We start from the raw sequence: 8,338 nt of genomic DNA, 5'->3' as shown, positions 1-8,338 counted from the left end.
TCTTGACAGACTCAGATCCTCTCTCTTCTGGTTTCACCGCACATGCTTATCTGCTGTTTCTTAAATGGTTTTTACAAATCCCAGATTTACTCATCTTGGAAAGAGGCCAGGAAAAGCGAAAGAAAGGAAGAAAATGAGGCTCCTTAAGTTGGCCTGAATGGGTGGGTCTCATCACTTCCTTCTATCATCTGTCTCTGTGAGAGTAGAGTCTGAATGTCAGAAACTCTGCTTGGGCCAGACTTAGGCAAAGGCAATGTAGGTGGCGGTCTGATACTCAGCTTTTGGGTTCTATTCACCTTTATTTGGGCTTTGAACACCTTCCAGGTACTGGGTGCCTTTTTTTCACAAACCTCCTTTGTTTCATCGTCACAATAGGCCCGAGGCTCACAGGAAGTGAACTGCCTTCTCCATGGTCACACAGCTACGAAGTGAAGGTGCCGGGTCAGTCTGACCACAAGGCTCTGACCTTCCCTTTGAAGTGGCAGGTGTGGCCATTTTCTGGGGTGGGGAGTGAATCTCAGGGAGGAGCTGAGGGTTTGAAGAATGTGAAAAGGGAAAAATATGAATTATGGTGGGGGCTGTAATGCACTGAAATGAGACACTAAGCAATGAAGGCTTAGTTGAAGTTAGATAGTGAGGTTTGTTGATTTTTCTATACTTCTCAGTGGTGGAAATGGAGGAGATAGTAAATGACTAAAGATGGAGAATTTGTATAGAAACATGAGGTCAAGATGCGATTCGTAAGCAGAGAAAATTGTGATTTTCAAGGAACTGGACATTCCTTAAGTCTGAGAGACTGAACAAGACAGAAACTCAGGAGATGGTGGTTAGGGAACCAGAGAGAATTTTGAGTGAATATTGGCTTCACGTGTGGCTTCATCAGTGAGCAACTTTAGTGGCACAGAGATCACAGTAACTAGATTTGAGAAGGATGACAAACTGAGTGATCAGAATGTCAGGGGAATTGTCCATGTAGATATATTGAAATCCCTGAGAATTACAAGCAAAGAAAAAGAACAAGTCAGAAACTAAAGATGTTGCCTCTATTTCTATCATATATGTCACGAGCTGGAAGAAATGTACATCATTTTCTTCAAGAAAAGCAGGAAGCATATAGCAGCTTATTTAATTTTGGAATTCTACACTGCTGGTTATTTAGATTTGTGGGGTAACTACAGCCAAACTTGTCCCTGTCCAATATATGCATAGTGTTGCTTGTACCCTAAGTGAACAAAGGGTGGTATTATTTAGACCATTTTTACCAAAAACACTTTAGTAGGTAGACCTAATGTCTTAGTTATTTACTATAAGCTAATGGCCTAATGCTCACTTACCTGTCGTAAACTAAAGCTGTTCATGCGTATCATGTAACTTTTGAGACTTGGAGTTAATAAATAAGGTATTGTCTTTTTCTTTTTTCCCTCTTACTAGGGACTAAGTGGATCTTGTTTCTTTCATTACAATTAAACTACAAATTTAAAGCTGCTCACTTGAATATGCATGCAGATTTGTATTTGTAGTATGTTCATAATTACTTTTCAAATCTGTGCATAAAGACCAGACGGAGTTACATAAAAATATTAATAAAGTGCATGAGGATGGTAGACTATTACGTACGTTTTTTTCTTTAACAGCCTTCAGATTTTTTTTCACGTTTTCCATAATGGTATTGTGTTATTTCTATAAAAAGAACAAATCAACAATATTTATACATAATATATAATAAATGTGTAAATAAAATAATACTTTTATTTCCATCCAGATTCATTATGCCTTGTGAAGGACACCATTAAGAATTAAGATATGGTTCAAAGAGGAATTGGAACCTACTTAGAGCACTTGTTGGATTAATAACTACTCCTTCAGGGCAAGATTGCATATGCAAAGAGTAGCCAATAAATCTTCTGTCACTTGGTGTATGATTTCTCATTTGGACACTTTTTTGGGAACAACACACCCTTGCAAGCAGATGAAATAGCTGAGATATACCTCTCACACAATGACGAGGCACCATCTCCCTCAACTAGGCACTGATTCAATACTAACGTAGATAATTAGCACTGTATCTAAACCTATAGTCCTGGGTATTATGGGTTGAACTGTGTCCCCCCCAAAAAAAGATTTGTTGAAGTTCTAACCCCAGTTACCTGTGACTGTGACCTTATTATCTTTGCAGATGTAATCAAGTCAAGATGAAGTCATGGGAACGAGCCCTAATCCAGTATGATTGGTGTCTTTATTAGAAGAGGAGGAGGGGAGACACAGAGAGACACAGGCACAAGAGGGGAGAGGCCAGGTGATGACAGAGGCAGAGCTCACAGTGCTGCAGCTGCAAGCTAGGAAGAGGTCAGGGAAGATTCTCCCCTATAGGTTTCAGAGGAAGCTTTGCCCTGTCAATGCCTTGATTTTGAACTTCTAGACTCCAGAACTGTGAAACAACACATTTCTGTTGTTTTAAGCTGCCCAGTCTGTAGTATATTGTTATGTCAGTTCTAGGAGGTTAATACGCCATGAAATTACAGTGGCTTATTTAGGACCCCAGACATTTATTTGATAAAAATTATTTTATATCTCTGTTAGAACTTTGATGCTTGCCAAGGTGTAGAAAGGAAAAGTGTTTAAGTGAGTCCAGTAATCTGCTAAAGATGTTACTAATGTTGCTCCAAGTTTCTATGTAGATTTAAATATTCAAAGTAAAATAAGGTCAATACAAACACTAGACACAAAGGGCAGTCAGCCATGGCAAGGTATTGAATGGAAGAAAACTTACTAAATTAAAATTGAAGTGACGGGTAAATCATGTTGCAAAGCTATATGGATGAAAAAGGTCAAGTTCTGAGCAAAAAGGAAAATAACAAAAGAATCTGGAGAAATACCTCAGAGGCTAGGTGAGGATCACAGGTAGCTGTCATGGTGCCAGAGAACTTCCAGTTACTACTAAGACCAAGATGACAGTTTCCGTTTCTGATTCCGTCTTCAGCATGATTCCTTTCAGTGGTAGGAGTGCTGCCAGGAGCACTGTGCGGAGCAGGATTCTAAAGCTGATTTTAGGCATGGAAGGAGAGAGTGCTGAGATTGATTGTTAATGTCTGCCATGGATATGGTTTGGGAGAAAAGCTGATCACAGGGATACAGTATATTTGATCTGTTAGGAGTTACTTCAGCAGCTAAATGATCATCTTATATAGACAGACATATAAGCATGGTTACATAGACAAGCTCCTGGTAGAACTTGGAACCCTTCAAATCCTGGGGCCTTTTCACAACTATAATATAATAAGGAGGAGAAGTAGTTAAACATCATCTCTTGAGTGGGTTAAAGGAAATGGAAAATTTAAAGATAATTCCTTAGGGTTGCCCTGACATTTGAGTTTATTTAGATCCTGTTCATTTTTTAAAAAATGAAAGGTAATAGACTAGTGTCTATTGTTGGCATTTGCTGTTTTAATAGCTTTGTTGGGTTTTTGTTTAGTTTTGTTTTCAGGAAGAGCCACATAGAATGGACGAGCTGGCTAAATCCTTTTCGATATAGTTAACCACTAATATGGGAAGCCAGGTTATATGGGGTACAAGGCTGTGGTTTGTTCACAACATATACTTGATAGCAGCAGGCCACATTTTGATCATGATATTGAGGAGGAAATAAAATAGTCTATTGACTAGTGCCTTGTAAATAAAAGCTCCAACATGGAAGAATGAAGTGAGGATGAATTTCAAAATGTCAGCCCAGCAGGGGTTAAGGAAGTGGCTTACAGATCTCTTAGCATGAGCAGGCGCACAGCCTCCTATTTCTTGGTGTCCTGAGTAGAGGCATGTTTGAGCCAGGTTCTGGTGGAAGCTCTGTGGTTGTGCTCTCAGGGTGGGACCCTTCCCAATAACCCTCCACTCCACTGTTCTCCTTTTTTACGGATCAAGCTTGAGAGCAGCTTTATCAGTGAGGGATCAAAAAAGACTGTTTCAATGCTAAACAGGCTTAGCCTAATGGTCAGGTGTTTATAGAAACAAATGGAAAAACCAGTGCCCCCATCCATGGAGATCATGAGAGATGTGTGATGTTGCAACATCTACTACTGGGAAGGCAGCCTTAGTCTTAACTAGCTATTGCCAGGCAACCCAGAAAGCTGGTGGGGACATTTGTGGAGTTTTTGGAAGACTGTATTTCTTTTGGAGGACCCAGGCCCTTTTCTACCAGGTTTGTCTCTATGGGAGGATTAGAATTTCTGCTCCATTGGTGTGTGACTTGGCATTGTGACTTGCTTTGGCCAATGGTATATATGCGGAAGTGACATGTGACACCTCTGAGCAGAGACTCTAAGGGCCATTGTTGGTTCTGCCACCGCTCTATCTCCTCTGCCTTGAAACAGGCATGTCCCAGATAGCAACTTCTCCTTCAGATTGGTTCCCAGACAAGGAGGGCATGAAGTAAAACTTCAGCCAACATATAACGTGAGTGAGTGAGTGAAAACCTAACCTTTGTTGAGGTAAGCTATTGAAATGATGGATTTTACTACCGCAGCACAACCTAGTAAAAGCTGACTGTAACGTCACTCCAAATAGGTATACGTCAATTAAGGTAGTTATGGACCATCTCCAGTAGTAGAAGGCAATATCAGGAACTGAGGTAGATCCAGAGGACTAGAAGTCTACAAGTGGAAATTAGGCTCCAAACTGGTGATTCAAATTGGTGATTCAAATATATTTGAACAGCAAGCCTCAAAGTAGGAAAGAAGCCAATGAAGGAAAAATTACATGTAGCACATAATTGATAATATTATTAATAAAAGATCAATACTGGTCTATCAGAGAGAGAGAGAAATAGAGAGAAAGAGAGAATGCTTGTGTAAGTGGGTGCCAGGAGAATTTAAGATAGATTGGCCTAGCAATGGCTTGTCTTCCAAAGAGACTGGAATTAAAGCATCTAATCATCAAACTGAGTGATGAATAGGGCAGTGATTCTACTTAAATCATGAAGGAGTACAGTTGTTGGAAGGCTATAAATGGGAAGTGGGGCAAGGAAGAATTTCAATAGGAAGGAAATATGAGAAGGGAATTAATTCACAGGAGAAATGGGGGTCAAGGCAAATATTTGGCCAGTGAGAAGCAAGGCAAGGCTGGATCATAAAGATCAGACAGAAATCCAGTCTTTGAGAAACTGGGATTCCAAGGTCATAGCAGAAATGGGAATAAACTGCATCAACAGTAAAGAAGTGAGGTACCAACTTCATATTCATCCTCCAGGAAACTGAAGGGAGTCTGGAGTGGGTCCAAAGCTGCAGATAGAGTGTAGGTGGCTCTATCCGTGTAGGTCATAGGCGGAAATGACCAAGCTCTGATGTTGTAAGATAAAGGAGCAGGCCAACAATTATCTCTGTCTTTTAACAGATGTAATGTACCACACTAGGCCAAAAAATCTTTTTCTGTTGCCCTCAGTGAGAGAAGTTAGGGCCTCGCTTTGAGATGAAAAGGTGACACACTAAGCTTTTCGCTGTTTCTCCCACCTTGTCTCTCCCTGCCCGGACACTGAGGCCTCGGAACAGAGCAGGCTGTGGAGTCCATGCCGCCTGTTGCTCCAGAGTACCCCCCACCCTCTCATCTCGGGGACAACTTAAGCCCCACCACTTCTCCATCGAGTGCTCGAAGCCATCTCTGAGGAGGGCACAGAATACTCTAAGCTCATCTGTCTTTCTTTCTTCCCCTTTCCCGTTCTAGAAGTGGGCAGCATTGCTTTTTGCCACTGCCACTCCCTAGGTCTAGGACAATTGGTAGGATGGCCCGACTTGACTTCTTGTTAACAACTTTGGAAAAGTGACAACTCCCTTTATCCTCGATCTTCTATGCGAACGGCAGCATGTGGCCTATAAACATAGAGATAATGGAGCTACAGACCCAAATTGCACCATAATCCCAAAGTATCCCACAGATGACACCCTCTTCCCATCAACAGTAAACGCAGGGAGTTATTACGCAGGCCTGATCCTCGATCAAATAAGTGGGGACCATACTAGCATCCGTTACTGGATAAATAATAGGTTTTTATGATGCTTTTAGACAAAGATTTCTCTTTTCTATTTTTTATGGCTTATTCTCCCCACCATCCCCCACCCTCACCCTGGTCTACATACCTTTCTCCTTAAATGGAAACATAAGTCTGCCATTTAATAAAATCCCAGTAACGATCCTTCTCGAAAGGACAAGGGCTAATAACCACTCCCCATTTAACATTCCAGTCACGTGGTGGTGGAGGAGCATAAATCAGCTCAACAGCAAGATCCAGCACAACTAATTTTCATGTAAAAGGGGGGTGATTGCTTTTTTTTTAAACCATTGTGATTTTTTTTAAGCTGTTCAAGCCCAAACATCCTTGTCTATCAGTTTATGAATTATTAATATAAAAAAAAGGAGAGAAAAGAGGCTTTCTTTTTCTAAATATCATCTGCTAAGCCACCCAGGCCTGAAGAGGCTCACACTGATTTCTGATTTACATAGTCCCAGTTGGAAGTTAATGAAGACCGCTGAGCCACCTTTCAACATGCAGATAAACCTTCATGTATTTAAAAGCAGGGAATCTGCGCTTGTTCCTGGCAAATTATTCATCTAAGATCTGAAGTTTCTGACACCGCCTGCGTCAGATAAACTGTCACCCAAATTGCAAACTAATTAGTGATTCAAACATTTTCGAGCTGATTGATGACAGAATAATTTACGCTTGTTTCTCAGTTTCCAGCTGGCACGGGCTGCTGACTGGAGCCCTAATTAACGCGAGTACATCAGTCATGTTCTGCCAAGGCAGCACGTACAATTAAAAGGCAGTTTAAATGGAATATCACATTAAAAAGGCTGGGAGATGCAAATGTGAGGAAACAGCGCTTTAGGAAGGAATGACAACAAAAACCCACAAACCAAAACAGAATAGAAAAAAAGATTTTTTTTTAATGGAGAAGTAAATTGTACTCTGCATTGAGTATTTAACAGCAACAAAAATAACAAAGGGGAGCCAGACTGGGCATACTAAATACTGTTGTATTTAAGGAGTTTTATTGAGATGAGTGTTTATTGCTCTTTTTAGTGCAAACAGTTCGGATAATAGCCCTTTGAATTTGTTCTTGGGAAAAGGGGGCCTCTTCCCCCTTCGTCTCAGCAGTGTTTGGATGGGTGGGATTCCTTGAAGGCCTTAGATTTTTCCTGCTTCCTGGATCCTTCCAGTTCTGTTTTTCAGGCTGGGCTCATGTTGCTTTTCTGTTGCTGGCCCTGGGCTCTGCTGATCTCCTTTTGCACTTTAGTCCACCCCACACCCTTGATGCTTAGGACTGCCTTGCATTATTATTATTATTATTTTCTATTTTTAAGTTCACAGTGAAATTGAACAGAAAGAACCATATTCCCAGGTACCCTCTGCCCCTTCTACATGTACAGTCTCCCACACTATCAACACCCCAGACCAGAGTGGTACATTTGTTATCACTGATGAACCCACACTGACACACCATTATCACCCAAAGTCCATCATGCTTCGTTGGATGTTGCACATTCTGGGTTTGGACAAATGCACAGTGACATATATCTCCACTGCAGCAGCATACAGAATAGTTTCAGCTGCCCTGAAATTCCTCTGTGCTCTGCCTGTTCATCTCTCCTTCCCCCTTCACCCTTGCCAACCACTGATTCTTTTTACTGTCTCCATAGTTTTGCCTTTGCCAGAATGTCATATAATTGGAATCATCACAGTATATAGCATTTTCAGATTGTTTTCTTTCACTTAGTAATAGGCATTTAAAGTTCCTCCATGTCTTTTCATAGCTTGATAGCTCATTTCTTTTTAGCGCTGAATACTATTCCATTGTCCGGGTGGACCACAGTTGATTTATCCATTCACCTACTGAGGGACATCTTGGTGGCTTCCAAGTTTTGGCAGTTCTGAATGAAGATGCTTTAAACCTATGTGTGTAGGTTTTTATGTGAACATAAGTTTTCAGCTCACTGGCATAAACACCAAGGAGCACAACTGCTGCATTTGTTCACTTTTAACCTGCACACATACTACTCTCTGAGACCGCAAGCTGCTCGAGGGCAAGGAACACATGTCGTATCTCCTTATACAGCTTTGCATTTCCAGCAGAGCATGGTGAAATGTTTTGCACAGAATAATAATACCACATTATATTGTAATTTCTGGTTTACAAGTGTTCCTATAGTTTCTCCTTCTCCACCTTCTTTTTTGTATTTCTTGATTGCTTTAACACTCCAAGAGCACTAGTCAGTGTTTTCATACCCATAAATCATACCCATAACAATTTATACCGTGGGTACAATTGTTGCTTTCTGTTTTTGATAAAGAGAC

This window comes from Vicugna pacos, chromosome 4, assembly GCF_048564905.1.
Source record: "Vicugna pacos chromosome 4, VicPac4, whole genome shotgun sequence".
Lineage (NCBI taxonomy): Eukaryota > Metazoa > Chordata > Mammalia > Artiodactyla > Camelidae > Vicugna > Vicugna pacos.
Note: the sequence above shows the minus strand (reverse complement) of the source record.